This window comes from Cupressus sempervirens, chromosome 11 (genome assembly GCF_028749045.1).
Source record: "Cupressus sempervirens isolate cs-2001-9-10 chromosome 11, ASM2874904v1, whole genome shotgun sequence".
Lineage (NCBI taxonomy): Eukaryota > Viridiplantae > Streptophyta > Pinopsida > Cupressales > Cupressaceae > Cupressus > Cupressus sempervirens.
This window is the reverse complement of record NC_143128.1, coordinates 92,361,641-92,382,101: the sequence shown is the minus strand read 5'-3', so window position 1 is coordinate 92,382,101 and position 20,461 is coordinate 92,361,641.

Sequence of the window (20,461 nt, the reverse complement as noted above, 5' to 3'; positions counted from 1 at the left end):
ATCAGATATCCTTGAGGAGCAGCAAAGTTGTATTTGACCAAAAAGGATCTAGTGAAGCAAAATAGAGATCTGTATCAACAATTTAGTTGCATCTCATTCAGGGTTGGCTCCTAATAGGGCTTACTTTAGAAGAGTGAAAATTAGTAGCTAGTTACTTGGTGGTTTTTCCCATATTGGGTTTCCATGTTAACACTAGTGTCTCTTGTGTTCATGATTATTTGTTTATGCATGCATGTTAATAACTGTGAATGCTTAAATTTTTGTTAAAGATAATATACATTGCATCTATAGAGTTATAGCATTCTTCTGTATGTTTATTGAGTGACAACAATAACTAGTTTTATAAGACATCTAAGGGGTCTGTGGATTTATTTTTGTGGTAACTAATTCACCCCCCCTCTTAGTTACTCCATTTATATTTCCAACAAAATTATATCTACTTCATCTCTACATTAATTGTGCAAGTATACAATAAACAAAAGTTGATTCTAATTACTAGGATAATTGTTTTCCTTCGTGCACTCACATATGATCTCCAATTTTTTTTGTGGTTGTATTTAATCATAGCTTTTAAAAAATCATGTTTGACCTTATACTAACTGAACATACCTTAACTCTCTCTTTGACATTTCTTCTACCTTTTTTATGCTCTTCTTTAGTAAAAGTGCTTAGTTCAAGTAAAATGAATCAATCACTACAACTGAATTCAATCTGACTTTAGGTGTGTCATTTTACTACTCTTCCAAAACCACATGTGAACTTGATGAATCTTTGGCTTGAAAAAATACTTTCTAAAATTATTTTACATGTTCTCTTACTCTTTTTATGGGTATCACTAGTGCTATTATTTCTTTTGACATTCTTCTTCATGTTCCTTCTAAAATTTAGATTCCTTGAATTATTCCTCATGTCTATTATGAAGAAGCTTTCTATATGACCAAAATTTTCACATAACTTGCATACTAGTACATTATTTCCAAATTTGATTCCAAGTTGGTCGATAGGTGCTTTGTAGTTTTTAGCAATATGTCCAAAGTTTTTGCACTTTTAACACATAATGTTGATTCTCATTCCATTGTTTCCTTTGTCAGATGTTCTTCCTATAGGGTTAGTACTTATATATATTCTACTATTTCTATTACTATTAATAAATTTAACTCTCTTATAGTTAACTTCTCTATGACCAAAACCATGACAATTATAACACTAAAAATCAATAACTAGTTTAAATGACGTACATGTGCAATCCCTTTTCAAATGACCAATTTAATTACATACATAACATCTAGCTTTGAATTCATATCTCACTTCTTTAGGTGGTTCACTTTTCTTAAGTTTCTTAGGTTCATCAACTTGTTTAGGTTTCTTAGCTTGCTCAACCTCTTTACATGCATATGTTAGAAATAGATAATACTGAGAGGGGGGTGGGGTGAATCAATATTCTACAAACTTCTTCCCTTAATTGGGTATTATTAATTACTTTGCAACATGCATATGAAAGTAAACCAATAATGGTGAATAGTAAATAAAACCATAGACGAAGAGAACACATAACACCATATTTTGTTTACTAGGGAAACCCTGGCCAAGGGAAAGCCTTGGTGTGGATTACAATCACAAAATGATCTACTAAAGAAAAGAATTATGTTAAGGATATTGACCCTATTACGATTCTATGAATTACATACAGTGTATTGGTCCTTGTTAGAGGACTAGGCCTTTTTGAAAGCCTCAATCTTGTTAGGAGTTGGTACTATAATTATAGTTGTATGCAAGAAGAGCCTCTAAAATTAAATTATTTAATATAGTGTATTTATACAAAAATAAGATAGATAAAAACCTCTTTATTGTTGTTTGGTATACTTCACATAGCTCTAATCTTACATCAAAATTCACATCATAGATCTCTCATACAAGTTTTCATATCACATACTTAGTTCACATATGCATAATATACTTCACATTCACATTACAACACACCACACATTACTTTGCAACTAGTGACTCTTTACTTATACTCTTTTCTTGTAAAAATTCTTGTGCAGTCAACTTGATGCATTCAGACATAATGCTAACTTAGTGTAAACATCTAGGACATCATCCCTACATTATTAAGTAATTATTTTGTGACCAAAATAATTCCTTAGCACTTTATTCCTCTATTTCTGATGTACTCTATCCTACTATGTATATTTCCTTTACTGGTGTTTGACTTGTAACATCATCTATACTATCTATACTAATCTGCACACTTAGGTACATCATCATGACACTATTTTCTACCTTGCCTTAACTACACATGTGTTGATTACAACTCTAGACTTCACAATAATTAAATTTCTTTTGAGCTAATAACAAAACTGTTTAACACTTAGACAATTTTCTATCTCTAATCATGGATTTTGCAGTTGTAAATTTGTGAAGAACCTCCTTATAGCAATATCGTGAGAATGCTCGAAATAACAGAATACAAAGTGATAGCAGAACTCAGAATGAATCTACTGATCGCAGGCCACTTCGAGGGGGTAACCTCCTTTGAGCAAGCTCAATACAATAAATTCGTCCGTGCCCATCAAGGGCCTCAACCTATTCTTATATACTGAGTACGATCTAGAAAAGTAATACTACCTATGCATGTGGGATAATAAAATATACTCACGGGACGACTTACAAAGCATATGCGTCCAACAACACTACTCTGACAAAATAAACCGAAGGAACACACAGGTTCCTAACATCCCCTCTCCCTTAGAAAAAAGCTTTGTCCTCAAAGCTTAAGGTGTGGAAATTGTTGTTGAATCTGAAGAAGGGGTTCCCAGGTAGCATCCTCTGGTTGCATGCCATGCCACTGAATCAAGACCTCAGAGATGGAGCGAGAGCGAAGCTGGCGAGTGCGCTGGTCAATGATTGCCATCGGCTCCAGGATAATGGATCCTTCCGTATCCATTTCAGGGAGAGTAGTTTGTGCTCTGACAGTGGTACCCAGAACTTTCTTTAGACAAGAAACATGAAAGACTGGATGAATGCGGGAAGAAGGAGGAAGTTCCAGTTTATAAGCAACTGAACCAATCTTCTGCAGAACCTTATAAGGCCCATAAAATTTTGGGGCCAGCTTATGACGCCCTTTCAGCTTTAGGGAGGATTGTTTGTATGGCTGTAGACGAAGAAAAACCATATCCCCAACTTGAAATGAGCGCTCAGAACGGTGTTGATCTGCTTGCTGTTTCATCCGATTACGGGCCATGTGAAGATTAACCTGTAAGGTACGAAGAATCTGATCCCTGCTGCGGAGAACTATGTCAACTGCCTGGACTGGTGAGCTGTTGGGAGTGTAGGGAAGGAGCACTGGAGGTGCCTGACCATAGACTTCTTCATATGGAGTCATTTTAGAGGCAGTGTGGTAAGAGGTATTGTACCACCATTCAGCTAACGGGAGCCACTTGGCCCACTGATGTTGCTGTTCGAAAGTGAAGCAACGAAGATAAGTTTCCAAGCATTTATTGAGAATTTCAGTTTGACCATCAGTTTGTGGGTGATAGCCCGAACTCATCTTCAGTTTGGTGCCAGTTTTCTGAAACAGTTCAGTCCAAAAATGACTGGTAAAAGTTGCATCACGATCAGAGACAATGGAAGAAGGGAGTCCATGAAGATGAAATATCTGGTCCATGAAGATTTGTGCAACAGAGGAGGCAGTATAGGGGTGGCTGAGGGCACAAAAATGACTATATTTTGAGAGACGATCAACCACAACCAAGATCACTGTCTTGCCACCGGATTTAGGAAGCCCTTCAATGAAATCCATAGAAATATCAGTCCAAATCCGTGTAGGGATGGGCAATGGTTCGAGCAAGCCAGGAAGGAGGGTCGTTTCACCCTTGTGGCGTTGGCAAGTATCACATTCAGCCACCATCTGTTGAATCGTCTGTTTCATCCCTTTCCAAAAGAAGTTTCTCCTTGCTCGCTCATAAGTTTTGAGGAAGCCTGAGTGCCCTGCTGAAGGAGAAGCATGGAGTTCATAAAAAATAGCCTGATGTAGAGCTGGGTTCTGAGGAAGCACTAGCCGACCCTTGTATCGAAGAGAAGCACCATCCCAAGAGTAATGTGGTATAGCAGAAGGATTATTGGCTAGCTGGTGAATGATTTGAGATAAAGAAGAGTCACTGTCATAGCCCTGCTGAACAGACGCTAACCAATTGGGAATGGGCATAGAAATAGCGGAAAGGGAAGCTTGATTATCAAATGTGCGAGAAAGAGCATCTACCACAATATTCTCCTTACCCTTCTTGTAGGTGATCTCATAATCATACCCCATGAGTTTGCTGACCCATTTCTGTTGTGTAGGAGAGGATACCCATTGTTCCAGGAAGTATTTCAGACTTTGGTGATCAGTTTTGATGCAAAAATGACTCCCTAAGAGGTATGGCCGCCACTTCTGTACAGCATGCAAAATAGCCATCATTTCTTTTTCATAAGTAGAGAGGGCTAGATTCTTACCAGAGAGGGCTTTGCTAGTGAACGCAATAGGATGGTCATCTTGCAGGAGAACAGCACCCAATCCATTGCCGCAAGCATCACTCTCAATAGTGAAGGGTTTGGAAAAATCTGGCATCGCGAGAACAGGTGTACTGCACATAGCCTGTTTCAGTTGTTCAAATGTAGTCTCAGCAACAGGGGTCCAGGAGTAGGCATCCTTTTTTAACAGAGCTGTCAATGGTGCTGCAATTTTCCCGTAATCTTTGACAAACTTGCGGTAGTAGCCAGTCAACCCCAAAAAACCCCGAAGGCTCTTGAGAGTTTTAGGATGCGGCCAAGTTTTCATGGCATCTATTTTTGTAGGATCCACCCGCACTCCATGGTGTGCAACAATATACCCGAGATACTCCACTTCCTCCTGGCCAAACACACATTTAGATAGTTTTGCACAGAGTTGATGATCAGAGAGAAGTTGCAAGACAAGCTCCAGATGATGGAGATGCTCAGCCCAAGTTTTGCTATATATGAGGATATCATCAAAGAAGACCAGAATGAATTTCCGGAGGTATGGTCGAAATATGTTATTCATCACTGCCTGAAATGTTGAAGGAGCATTCGTGAGGCCAAAGGGCATGACTAAAAATTCATAGTGACCATCATGTGTGCGGAAGGAAGTTTTAGGTATATCCTCCTCATTAACCCGAATTTGATGATACCCAGAACGAAGATCTAACTTGGAGAAAAAATGAGCCCCATGAAGTTCATCAAGAAGTTCATCAACAACTGGAATGGGAAACTTGTCCTTTATAGTGAGATGATTAAGTGCTCGAAAATCAATGCAGAGTCGCCATGACCCATCTTTTTTGCGAACAAGCAGAACTGGAGAAGAAAAGGAACTGGTACTAGGGCGAATAATACCTTGCTTCAGTAAGTCACGGACAAGTATCTCGATTTTGGTCTTCTGATGAAATGGGTAGCGGTAGGGCCTGATGTTGGGCAGAACACTGCCAGGAAGGAGCTGAATACGGTGGTCCTCTGGACGAGAAGGAGGTAATCCCACAGGTTCAGCAAATACACCAGAATACTTGTCCAAAATGTGTTGGAGATCGGCAGGAGTGCTAGAGACTGCTGATGGCTGCATCTGAATGGAATGGAGCTGAGCGATGACACCATGTGAATTCTTCTTAAGAAGTTTTTCCATACGGTGTGAACTGATGATGCTGAGAGACCCTGGTTGTAAGCCTTTCAAAGTGTGTTGGTGCCCCTCGGCTGAAAACTGCATCCAAAGTTCAGCAAAATCCCAGAGAATGGGGCCAAGAGTGCGTAACCATTGGGCACCCAAAACCACATCACAGCCACCTAAGGGTAAGGCAAACATGTCAGAGCGCATGTTATAATCTCCAATAGAGAGACGCACATTGCGACATTTCCCTTTACAAGGTAAAGTGCCCCCATTGGCAATCATGACTTCAAAGCTAGAGCAGGGATGGATAAAGCAATCAGCCTGTTTGGCTATTCGTGGATCAATGAAGTTATGAGTGCTACTAGAATCAATGAGTATAGTAAGAGGGATCTTCTTGAAGAAACCCTGGACCCGCATGGTTTGTGGAGTAGTGACTCCTGCCAAAGCATGGACAGATATCTCTGGTGGAGCTTCTGGTGAAGGAGGTTCAGGCTGGTGAGGCTCAACCTCATCATCCACTGTTTCCTGAGCATCTACATATTCTTCCAGTTCCGGTGGAGAATCCACATCCAAGAGATAGAGCTTTTGCTGAACACATCTATGGCCCCGAGACCATTTCTCATCACAATTATAACAAAGCCCTTTGTCTCGCCTGACTCGCATCTCTATTTCAGACAAGTGCTTGATCGGAGTAGTTCTGGGAGCTGGTATGACTGGAGGGTTGTGAGAACCTGTATTTCTGAATGGAACAAAATTAGATCTGGAGCGTTGTAGAGCACTAATCTTGTCTTCCGCTAACTTAGCCAACCCAAGGGCTTCCATCATTGTAGTAGGTCGAAACATTTTGACTTCTGAGCGAAGTGCATCCTTCAGACCACTGACAAAACAACTACGAAAGAATTCATCAGACAAGCCCTCTGTGTAATTAGCTAATTTTTCAAACTCTGTCTGGTATTCTCTTACAGTGCCTGTTTGATGCAGTTTAGTGAGTGCTCCTGTGAAATCATCAAAGGAACTAGGGCCAAAGCGCTCCAAAATGAGGGTGCACAATTCTCTCCACGTTGGGCCTACATTAGCCTTGATGTACCAACGGAACCATTGAAGAGCTTCATGTTCCAAATGAAAAGATGCAAGGGGGACTTTGTGGTTATCCAAAGTATTATGCAAGCTGAAATACTGCTCTGCCCTATAGATCCATCCAGTCGGATCAGAACCATCGAAGCGTGGAAAATCAAGCTTTGGTCCACGAAAATTGCCAGAAGAGGACCCAGTATCTCCTGAATGGTTTCGGCTCATGGCTGACTGCTGAAAGTTAAGACCCAGAATTTTGTCATCCAGATCTTGAAGTTTGGTTTTGAGGGATGCAATTTCCTCTTCCATGATTTTTGCTCCTGTACGCGTAACAACCATAAAGCAAGGTTTTTTTTTTTAATTTTTTATTTTTTTTGGAATGGGTAGAAGATGAGAAACAAAAACTTTTTTAGTTACGGCAAACTTGGATTTGGGTAAAACTCATATAGGAAATGGGTGTTCGACGGGTGGTGGGAGACTATTTGGGGACAAGGGAAAAAGAAAAATGAGGGTTTCAAGGGTAGGGAGGCGAAATGAGGCGAACAGTCCAAGAGGGATAAGGGAGCAAAATGATGAATTGAATCTTGTGGCTCAGTTTGGTGGCGATTGGATGAGAGGTGAAAAAGATAGGGCAAACCCTAAAATTAGATAAATGAGGAATTTAGGGCTTTGATATGTAAAATTTGGGGTTGGGTCGGCAAGGAAGGAAGTATGCGAAATGATATTGCAGACGTTCTGCGGAAGTATGAGTAGAAACAGAAAGCAAACAAGGAAGCTACGACAGAAAAATTCACTCACAGACAGAACAACTGAAAAGAGTTATTGCAATAACAAGAGATATTAGAAGTGAGAGGAACCTGAAGGCCACGACAGAAAAAAAATTTGATGTAATTTCCACCCAGCGAGCCCAAGAGAGTGCTCTGATACCAGATGTGAAGAACCTCCTTATAGCAATATCGTGAGAATGCTCGAAATAACAGAATACAAAGTGATAGCAGAACTCAGAATGAATCTACTGATCGCAGGCCACTTCGAGGGGGTAACCTCCTTTGAGCAAGCTCAATACAATAAATTCGTCCGTGCCCATCAAGGGCCTCAACCTATTCTTATATACTGAGTACGATCTAGAAAAGTAATACTACCTATGCATGTGGGATAATAAAATATACTCACGGGATGACTTACAAAGCATATGCGTCCAACAACACTACTCTGACAAAATAAACCGAAGGAACACACAAGTTCCTAACAAAATTCTACCTTCTATACCAGAATGATATCTTTCTACAAATTAAAACCCTCAATTTTACTATCTTAGTCATATTGCCAATAATATGCCCCTTTGGAATTGATGGAAACATATGGGAAAATTGCTTAAGTTCCCAAAATGTTATACAATTTTTTTTTTTTTTTTCAAAATTAGCCTTCAAAACTTTACAAAACTTCAAAATTTCAAAAAATTGTGGACCGTTACATTTATAACCATCTTTCCTTATATATACTAAGACAATATAATACTAAGTAACATTATTCCCCCTTAGTATATAATTGTTTACTTTCTATACATATTGTTACTTTATACAAATTTCCTTGTATACTTCTCCCCCTTTGACATCAATGATAGAGGTGTCAAAAATCTTATGTACATGCCAAAATTTGATTACCTCCTTTCTAGGTTGATAGGTAAGACATACAGTCACCAAAACTAATTGCAAGGTTCTTCATGTTCTTCTGCCATGAGTCCTTTACTCCTTCTGAAATGTCAAGAAGAACACAAAACCCATAAGATGCAATCTCTATTATATTCAAGTCAGAGTAAATGAACTTGTCAAATGATGCCTTTTCTATTAGGCAATCCTCTAATTGTTGCTCAATTGTACTTTCTTCAAAGATAGATGTTCTCTTAGAATTGAGTGTCTCTTTATAATCCTTTCCTTTTTGACTTCTAATAGACTTATTTCATCATAAGTCTTACTAACCTATGTTTCAATTCCTACAATCTTCACACCAGGTTGGCTTAGCTAATTTACCAATGCTTTCACTTCATCATGCTTTCTCCTTAGTTCCTCATCAATGTCCTTGGTAAATTTAAAGGATATAGCACATTTGGCACACAATGCCTTTCCTTCAAGTTCGCACCTTCTTAACTCCTTGATGCAAGCATCAAGAGCTCCAAAATCCTTTTTGATATTCTTACATACAATGTCAAACATTTTTGCATCATGTTTAGCTTGTGCTTGAGTTGCTTCTATCTTTGATAAATTTGTGAATTCAACATAAAATGATTGAATCATGGCCTTGGCTTTGGCCTCTAGATTAGGATCTAGAGATGTAATTGTCAATGTTCCTCATGAATTTTTAGTTACATCTTTGAGAGTTTTCTACAAATTCTTTACTTGCATATTTTTGCTGATAATCTTACTGGGGGATGATATCAACAATATTTGATCATCATAATCTAAACTAATTAGTACAACTAGGGTGAGAGATGTGTTGGGTACACTTGCCTTCTCGTCCTCCTGTGATTTATTCTTTCTTTGTTCTTCTTCTCTTCTCTTTTCCTCATCCTCTTTCTTCTTCTCATCTTCCTTTTTATTTCTTCATCCTTTTTCCTCTTCTCCTCTTCTTCTTCCTTTTTTTTTTTCCTGCTTCTTTCTTCTTTTTCTCTTATTATTCTCTTCTCTTCTTTTTCCTTCCTTCTCTTCTCTTCTTCTTCTTTCCTTTTCTTTGTTCTTTTTCTTCTCTTCCTCCTTTTTCTCCTCTTTTTCTTCGTTCTTATTATTTTCTTTTTCTCCTTTTTGTTTCTTTTCATTTTCCAGTCTTTTCATTTTCTTCCTCTCTTCTTCTTTCTTCTCATCTTCTTTTTTCTTTTTCTCTTTTTCTTCAATTTCTCTCTTACCCTCTTCCTCATTTGAGATGGAGTAATCAATGATATTACCAACAATGTTTGGCCCAAGACCCTTGAAAGGATCTTCTACAACATTTATTGTCACCTTTGTAGCATCAACTTGCATGGTGTCAGTCCCAATAGAGATACAGGAAGATAGATCTATCATCTGATTTTCCTTGGCTTTGATTGTTGTTGTGGTTGGTGTACTCTCCTCAATAGACATAGGGATTTATCACCCTAACTTTGTGCTTAGATATTTGAATTTAATTACAAAAGTCATGTATTTGACAATGGATTCTTCTATCTCCTTGTTTACCTCTTCATAATTACCTCCCATTAAAAGAATAAACCTTATTTTATTTCTCAGTAAGGGCTTAATTAATATAGTTCATTATATCTTGCATGTCTTCATCACTATTGACTTTGCAAAACTTCTTGATCATGTTTTATCTAATACTTTTTTCCTCATTGATAAATCTTCTTCTCCTATTTGCTAGTCTATTATATAGATCTCCTATTATCTTTTTCTGAATATCTTCAAATCTTTTGTTCTTCAAAATCATATCCTAACTACAACATTTTCTAGTTGTAGTCTATCCATGTTTCTATACAAACTATAATACTTATTTAGTTGAACAAAACTATCATCATTAATGATTTGCATATTTAAATTCTCTACTTTTGACTTCCAAGGATTCTTCCCAATTGTTGTCCTTACTTCTCCAACTACTTGTTCTATAGGTCTATCCTTTGTTTCTTCTTCATCTTTAGATTCATCAAACTCGTTTCATTCAACCATCTGTAATGTATTTCTTCTCTTTCTAGGGCCACTTGACAACTTCTTGGTTCTTTTCTTGTTAAGTGACTCAACCTCTTATTTCACCTTGGTTAGTCTCTCTAATTTCCTTTTGGTTGGAGGAGTTAATGATTTACCTTCTATTATATGTGTAGACACCTAAAAATCCTTTAGAAAATAAAGTATTTTTATTTTCTAAAAAATCCCTGATGACATCATCATTTATTAATTAATTAATTAATTTTTATGCCATTAAATCCCTTTATCTTAATTAAAAATATTTAATTAAGGAATCCCTCCCAAAAATGTTTAAATCTTATTTAAACATTATTTCCTTATTTATTAATTATTTAATTAATAAATTGACCAAAAATCCTAAAATAAATAAAAAATTTATTTTTTGCCCAAAACTTGGCCAATTTCCTTATGACCAATAACCTCTTCCAAAATCTTCTAATCCTTCTTTAATTTCGATTAAAGGCTAATCCCATCATTTCCTACCCCTAATCCCAACTCAAAATATTTAATTAAGATTAAATATTAATCCTCATGTTTATTAAAAAAGTTTTAATAAATATCTCCTCAACCCAAACCCTTGAAATAAATAAAACTTTATTTATTTCTTAAAAATCTAATTTATCCTCATCCTAAGAAGTTCTAGACTCTTCTAGAAAGTCTTCATCCTCATCCTAGGAAATTCTAGACTATTCTAGAAAGTCTTTATCCTCATCCAAAGTCTAGACTCTTCTAGAAGATGTCTTTAAACCTAATCCTAATCCCCTCCTAACCTTGTCACATTCCCTAAACATGGGTTAAAACTTACTAACCCAAGCCAAAGTTAACAAATATCTCCTCCTTCACTCACCCTCATTAAATGCCATCCACTTGCCTATCCCTAAGCTAATCCTAAACCATCCTAATCCATCCTCTAATCATTTGCACAAGCCTAAACAAGCTTAAAACCTTCCTAATCAAGTCCAAGTCGAAATTGCTCTCATCACCCTCAAAATATCTCAACCATAAAACTTTATGAAGTCCACTAGGTCATAAATGACTCTTCCAAGCCCTTTTATTGCTCTTACAAGCCATTATGAGGGTCTTTATGAAGATTTTATCCCTTGAGCCTCCTTTGTTGACTCATCCTTCCCCTTTCCTCCATCCTCTCACCATGTGACATGTGTCACTCTTTGATTGGATATAAGGAAGCACAATCCATGTGCTCTCCTCTCATGCAATCTGAGCCCTCCATAAGCTTTTTCCCATCCTTGCATCTTAGCCCTCAATCCCTCAAGCCTCTTTCCTATAAATTGGATCCTTCCCCTTTGCAAAATAACACAATCCATGAAGTAAAGTCATAATGCCATTTTGAGAAGCCATTTTACATCAAAACCATACACTCACACCCAAATTCCAACTCCATTTGAAGCCCTTTTTGAAGAATAAGCTTGAGCATACATCCTATCTATTTAGACAAAGCTACTCAACAAGAGAGCTTCTCATTGAGAGAGCCCATTAATGGCTCATATTCTCAATTGAGAGTTCATCTTAGTCTATCTTGAAGTTTATGAATTTTGTTTAGTTTGTAGAAGCTTTATTTAAATTTGGTTTCTATTAGCATACTAACATTGCTCATATACATTTTGGCACGCCCGGTGGGATCCCGCATGGGTCATCTTCATTAGCTTTTTTAGTCAAGTTTTGTATGTCATTTGCTGATTTTGGCTAATTTTACTTGTTTTTGTGATTGGTAGGATTGTATAAATTGGTTTTGTAGGTCCACATGAGCGTGAAGAAGACAAAGGAACTCATAATCTATCTCATAGTGTTTGCAAATTTTTCAAGTTTATAGGTGGACAAAGAACTTGAAATTCTTCTTCCTCTTCTTGTCTATATTCTTCTTATTCCATCTACTTCTTCTTCTTCTTCTTGTGGGAGATCTTGGCCATTTTTTTTTAAGGAAGCAAAATCATACACACTTCTTTTTAGTGCTTAAAATGAACCCCCAAATCATACTTAAATCCATTGAAAAATTAAAAATTTGCAAAAAAGAAAAAATCTTTTAACAAGTGAAACTAAACCAATCTAATCATTTGCATCCTTGCAACATCAAGGTTTTAGATGCATTCATGCAAAATTAGGAACACTTCATTTTTGGGAATTTAAAAAGAACTTCAAGTTTCCATTTCAAAAGGTTCAAAATCAACACTAAGTGCACACTAAAGTTCTTTTCAAAAATCTCATGAAAACTAAGAGTCCTAAATGGTTGCAAAAAATTGTCCTAAAATCTTTGTTATTTGTTCCAAACAAATGTCTTGTTACAAAATCTTGAATGTTTCTTAGGTTTTTCATGCATCAAAACAATCTAGGAATATCATTTTTGGGCTTAAAATATGCAAACTAGAACACAAAATCTTGAATGAAAACCAAAGTCAAAAGAGTCATTTTCACTTTTGAGTCCAAAACAATCTTGAATGATCTAAAGTTAAAACAAAGCACTTCAAAGTTCTTAAAATAACACACAAAATCTCAATCTTGAATGCTCAAAGGAAAAAAATTGAATGTTTAATCGTTTGTATTTGAATGCATGTTGCTAAAATCACTCTTGAGTGCCATGGATTAAAATCAAGTTTTTTTTTTTTATGAATGCATGATTAAAACAACAAATCCAATCTTGAATGCCATAGATCATTTAAATAATCATCTTTTGGGGCATTAAAAGAATCCACATTTTTGAGATCTTCTAAGTTATAAAAACTAATAAAGACGCTTTGAGTAAGTTTGTAGTTGGACTCACCCTCCTTAATCACCCATCAATTTAACCATTGGTTGCAATCTCAGCGCCATCTATGGGGATGGGTCTACCTAAGAGGGTGTTAAGTGCTCCACAAAGATCAAACTCCACTCAGTTGGGTTTTTAGTGGTTTTTCTAAGTTAGAAAATTCCTTGAATGCGCATTAGTCTCGCTAACACTTCATTTGGGCATAAAAATTGAACAACTCTAGACGTGGAGGGCCTCCGGGCGCGTGCTTGGCAATTGAGTCTCACACATCTTTGCTTTGGGCTTAAAACAAACTCACACTCAATCTTGAATGCCTAACAATCAATGAACATTGCCTGGTTTGGATGCATTTTCAATGGTGCTCGCATTTCTTATGTTGACAATCTCTCGACTTTCATTATGCTAATGACGCTATCAAATTGGAATGAACATTGTATGCCATAATCACAAGTGTCTTCAATCATAGCTTACAAAATCTAAATCATCAATTGGAATGAACGCGTGTCTTTTAAAGCCCAAGATCATGTATGTGGTCTTGTTTTACACTTTTTAGGAGGCCTGCTTGGGGATTTCATCACCCCTTGGGACGACCTCAACTCCAGTGTTCCGGCGGAGTATAAAGATCGGGAGATGAATCCAAAGACACCTCTCTTGGAATCAAGATTTTGTCACTCGGGCTAAGCCTCAAGGAACTTTATACCCTTGAGAAGTGAAAGAGGAGAAGTGGGTTACCGCTCCTCTCAGCTGTGTGACATCTTTTTGATTTCATCTACGGATTTGGGCCTCACGTACCTTGCGTATATCGAGGACTCCCTAGCTATAAAAAATTTCATCCTTGTAGAAAGCTTCCTAGGATGTTGGTGTGTTTGACATGCTTGCTCCAAAATTTTGTCTACTTGTTTGTTCATAGCTTTTGAATGAATGTTTGCCAACTTTGGTCAAAATTCCAAAAAAGTAGAAATCTCCCAGCTCAAGGCATACTTAGCGTAGTCACTGCATCTTCAGAAAATCATCCAAGCTCCCCCGCTACAACTGAATCTATCTAGTTCCTTGCTTTAGAATAATCCCAAATCCAAAGTCTCTCCAAATCATCCCCCTAGCCAGCTAGCAACCCAATCCAAAATCACCCAAGCCTTTAAAGAGTTGTTGTCACTTTTCCAAAATTTGCTATCCAATCAATCTATCCTACCAATCAACCAATCTCACCAAGGTTATCCCTCTGACAGAGCATTGTCTAGGGTAATCTAGCTTTGTCACTTGCATCCCTCATCACCTTGAGCTAAAGGTTGGGATCCACAAGTGGTCAATCTCATGTCATGCCCATAAGATCATTAGTCTATTCTTAGGTTGACACAATCTCCACCAATCCAATGCATAGGAAAGAAAAACTCTCACTTTTTGACAGCATGCCCTTGAAGTCTTCCATCCAAAGGAAAGCCAAAAATCTCCAGCCAATCCTCCTTAGGTCTGTCATGCAACTTTGACTCTCCCTAGGAAATCTTTCATCAGCCAATCCAAAATTTGTGCTTAACCCAAATCCAACCATGAGCTTCCGTGTTCATCCATACGCAAGACCCCATCCCCATCAAACTCATCATCAAAGCATGAAGTACCAATCCTATCATGATGTGTTTGGTCGCATTGTCCTTGCTCCCGCCACCTCCTATTCCAATGATGATGAAAATCTTGTTGACTATGATGGGTATATTGAAAGCCTTAGAAACATTCCCCCAAGTATCCCCCAAAATCCAAGAGTTATTCCAAACTATCTAGTCATGCCATCCGATATTCAAGCTTCCCCTCCATCACCCCATCAACCAAGCTTCCAATCTTCCACCCCCATCACACTAGCTATTCCTGTCAATCCACCTCCACCTTCGACACATGAGTCTCCAAGGAATCTCCTAGAGGAAATACAAGAAAAGTCGCCTCCAACAGTCGATAAGCCATGTCATCTAATCCAACCATGTGAAGTAGTCAGTGATGAAGCTTCCCCATCTATAATATCACCTCCATCTCCCATAGCTATCATCCCCATACCATCCATAAAATTGCTTAAAATCCTTCCACTTCTCGCAAGAATCAAAATCCCACCACCTATCAAATCCCTCCAAATCCTATCCACATCACCTCCAAGCATTTCCCAAATCTCTCGTAATGACCCTTATGCATCCATCTTCTACTCACCCATCTCCACTACTGAATCTCCCATCTATCCATCTGCTGCCTTTGAAGAATCCATCCCTTCACCTCCTATGGCACCATCCACTCCAAACCAATCCTATCAAGATCCTGCCCAAAAGCATGTTGACATCCCCCAAAGCATAAATGAAGATATCATCGTACCATGTCTTCCATCCATAGTGCAGTCACCATCTCCTCCATCTCCAAAACCTCGAGCCATATCTCCTCCACTACAAGATATCTTGTCATCCCACCAGCTACATCAAGATCCTATCCTTCCATCTCCCCCGCTCCATGCTTCCATCTTACCACCTATCCAAGCTATTCCACCATTTATAATCTACCCTCTTGGTTCACTTACATTCATCCACGGTGGCCCTCTCTCAGCAGAAGAATTAAGAACAGTATCTCCCCATTGCAATACACCTAATAAATCACTTCTACCATTTTCTGCAAGCAAAATTTTTTCTCAGCTTGTTCAAATGCTCAATCAATGGCATTATCAAGGTCAAGGTTTAGGACCACAAGAGCAAGGAATCAGAGAGCCTATTATTGCACAAAAAAATCTAGGATTTCATGGTCTTGGATATGTATCCAAAGGCTCACCATCTAAAGGTGTTGGTACACCACACCCCCAAACCAAGCCTATCTCCAAGCCCACCATGCCAGCCTCCCATCACTCCTTCAAGAAATCTTATGTCATCCCCCCTCCACCATCTTTGCAACCCAAACCAACCTACCATATCCCCCCTTCATGCACTAAATCCATTTTGGGTCCCTATGTCCCAAAATCTACCATCCTCCATCCTCCTATTAGCCATCATAAAAATCCTATTCCATCCATTCCTATGCAAGATCAACAAAGGCACATATCAGGGCCCATCATCCATCATCATCCCCCTACATGCTCTTTCATATCCTCTCCATCTCACAAAGCTTCTCCTAACCATCTTCCCAAAGCTTACCACAACAATGTAAATGCCAACTTCAAAATGCATAAAGCTAAAAATCCACATCCTAGGCAATCATATGTCTATTCTAAAAGACATACTCCAAAAAGGCAAAATCAAATTAAAGAATGCAAAACAATGCAAAAGCTTATGAAAAGAAAATCCAAAACCATGTGGATCCCAAAGAAAAAAGTTGAAACCCAATGCATAATGGCATCCACCATTGCTAATCCCCCATCTAGTGACTCATGTCCCCCATCTCCTAACTCCATCTTGGGTGCCTATATCCCCAAGCACGCTTCCACAAATCCTCCATCACGCCCGCATCTACCATCTATCCCCCATATGCTCTTTTTACACCCATCCCAACATGTGCCAATGTTGCTCTTGCAAGCATCCCCATATCATGCTCCTTTCTAGCATTTTCATCCCTCCATCTCCTACCATCAATCCCATCTAATCCGATCTATTGCATAAATCACACATCTGGTGTACCAACAGCTAGCAACAAAATTGAAAATTCCAACAGCCAGTGAAAAATCCCAAAAAAGCCAAAATAGCTGAAGAAAGCCAAAATCATTCTAGCTAAGTCCAAAGTCAAAAAGTCAAAAAAAGAAAAGAAAAATAAAGCGTCCACTGGTGAAAACTTGGAAATTCAAGCACCTTGGACAAGTACCATGATGAAAACTTGGCAAACAAGCGTCATGCATAATCCTGCCATCCCTAGCTTAGCCTATCACCCTCATGCTTTTGGTCATCTCTTGACATCCACCTCCATCTTCCAATCTATCCACCTATCCTCCATCCTCCATCTTCCATCTCACACCATCCACTAATCTTATGCAGCTTTAGCCAATCATCTCAGCTATCATCCATCTCCCTAGCGCCTTCAGCTTTTCCATCCTAGCTTCAATCCTATCACATCCATCGTAAGACCTGCTTTCGCATGTCATCTTCTAACTAGGGGCATTGTATTCCTTGGAGATCTTTTCTTGTCCATCCTCCCTTGTCATTGGTACCTCACTCTAGGCTATCCTCATGCAAATCCAATGTCATCCTCTCATTAGCCATTCACTCTAGCACTATCTATCAGCTCAGCTACCACCAACCTTAGTATTGTCCCCATCCTTGGTCGCACATCCATCATCATCATTGGATGCATCCTTCCAAATCCATATCTTACGCTATCACCTCATCCTTAGTTTCTACATCTTACACAAAATCGAGCTATCCCGCTATCCTATCATCCTAAGCTTTTGCCTGCTTGTAACTATCTTGGTCAGCTTCAGCTTGTAAATATCTTGGTCTGTCAGCTTGTACATCCTCTTTAGCTTAGTACCATTGTATCTATCCAGCATTCATGTCAGTTCATCCTTGATCAGCATCTTGCACCCATCGCACATCTTGGTTAGCTATTCCAATGCATCCTTTAGCCTAGATTTCCTATCACCAAAGTGTTATCTTTCTTAGTTCAGCTTGCCAGACGCATCACTCATCCAAATCCACCAGCTTCGGTGCTCTCTGATAGGTCCTTGCAGGATATAGCTTTCCTCATGTCTGATCTTGGTCCGTTAGTACCTTGTCCTACCCATCTCGTTGGCAAACGACTCTCTTTTGGATTTTCACTTTCTTTTGATTTGGGATCTTCCCTTTTGGGTCTTGAAGTATCTTTTCCAAGCAATCTCCTTGTTCCCTCCTCAAGGTTGCCACAATCTTCCATATCATGGTATGCTGCGAATGGGGCAATTAGAGCGTAAGGTCTTGATCAGGTCTTTCATTTGTTTTTCTTTTCTGCTTGTGGGTTCTTCAGTTTCGTTTCCACGCTGCTTCCTCTAGGATTCATGTGTGATGCTGGGGCAATCCTTGCATGTTTGTTTTGAGTTAGTTTGTCAGTCCTTTGGACGGTTGGTGAAAAGGCCTTGATGTTCTTGGTAACCTTGGCAATTAACCAATAGTCCTATAGCAAATCTAGTGCTCAACTACATGGTGGTACTTCTCTTTGAAGTATCCCCCCGCTCAAAAAGCTTCAATGGTTTTCCTTCATCTCCATTATCCCCCATCCATATCTAGCATCTGTCTCTCCTACCCCAGCTGATGCATCAGTATCTCTTTAAATCACTCATCACTCTTAGCTTTAGGGATCTACAATCCTAGTCTTAGGGATCCACCAATCCAAATCAACCCACCAAGCCTCATCTTTCGAGATCCACAATCCTAGTCCTAGGGATCTCCGAAACCCATCTTTCGCCAATCTAACTCTTTGAAATCTTGTTGCATCAGCTTTATAATCCCCTCATCCATCTCCCTATCCTAGATTCTTTTTTTATAGCGCTCTGCTCCTTCATCCTCCACCTTCCCTAAAGTCTTAAGCTTGCTTCCTCTTGTGCCTCTGATTCTCCCTTTATCATTCTCCCATAGTGAGAGTTTGAGCTGACTAAACCTCTTCTCTTAATCCAATCTGAGTCTCCTTGCTCATCCCAGATTCTTGTATTTTTCAAGAAGCCATCGAGCCTCGCTTTCTCTCCCCGCTACCTTCTTGAGGGGGTATCTCGCAGTCCATTCTCTCCTCTTCTGCTCTAGCCTTGGGCATCTTATTTTCTTATCTTTGATGTCATGCCACTTGCGGCATCACATCAAAGAGGGGCAAAATGTAGACACCTAAAAATCCTTTAGAAAATAAAGTATTTTTATTTTCTAAAAAATCCCTGATGACATCATCATTTATTAATTAATTATTTAATTAATTAATTAATTAATTTTTATGCCATTAAATCTCTTTATCTTAATTAAAAATATTTAATTAAGGAATCCCTCCCAAAAATGTTTAAATATTATTTAAACATTATTTCCTTATTTATTAATTATTTAATTAATAAATTGACCAAAAATCCTAAAATAAATAAAAAATTTATTTTTTGCCCAAAACTTGGCCAATTTCCTTATGACCAATAACCTCTTCCAAAATCTTCTAATCCTTCTTTAATTTCGATTAAAGGCTAATCCCATCATTTCCTACCCCTAATCCCAACTCAAAATATTTAATTAAGATTAAATATTAATCCTCATGTTTATTAAAAAAGTTTTAATAAATATCTCCTGAACCCAAACCCTTGAAATAAATAAAACTTTATTTATTTCCTAAAAATCTAATTTATCCTCATCCTAAGATGTTCTAGACTCTTCTAGAAAGTCTTCATCCTCATCCTAGGAAATTCTAGACTATTCTAGAAAGTCTTTATCCTCATCCAAAGTCTAGACTCTTCTAGAAGATGTCTTTAAACCTAATCCTAATCCCCTCCTAACCTTGTCACATTCCCTAAAAATGGGTTAAAACTTACTAACCCAAGCCAAAGTTAACAAATATCTCCTCCTTCACCCACCCTCATTAAATGCCATCCACTTGCCTATCCCTAAGCTAATCCTAAACCATCCTAATCCATCCTCTAATAATTTTCAAAAGCCTAAACAAGCTTAAAACCTTCCTAATCAAGTCCAAGTCAAAATTTCTCTCATCACCCTCAAAATATCTCAACCATAAAACTTTATGAAGTCCACTAGGTCATAAATGACTCTTCCAAGCCCTTTTATTGCTCTTACAAGCCATTATGAGGGTCTTTATGAAGATTTTATCCCTTGAGCCTCCTTTGTTGACTCATCCTTCCCCTTTCCTCCATCCTCTCACCATGTGACATGTGTCACTCTTTGATTGGCTATAAGGAAGCACAATCCATGTGCTCTCCTCTCATGCAATCTGAGCCCTCCATAAGCTTTTTCCCATCCTTGCATCTTAGCCCTCAATCCCTCAAGCCTCTTGCCTATAAATTGGATCCTTCCCCTTTGCAAAATAACACAATCCATGAAGTAAAGTCATAATGCCATTTTGAGAAGCCAATTTACATCAAAACCATACACTCACACCCAAATTCCAACTCCATTTGAAGCCCTTTTTGAAGAATAAGCTTGAGCATACATCCTATCTATTTAGACAAAGCTACTCAACAAGAGAGTTTCTCATTGAGAGAGCCCATTAATGGCTCATATTCTCAATTGAGAGTTCATCTTAGTCTATCTTGAAGTTTATGAATTTTGTTTAGTTTGTAGAAGCTTTATTTAAATTTGGTTTCTATTAGCATAC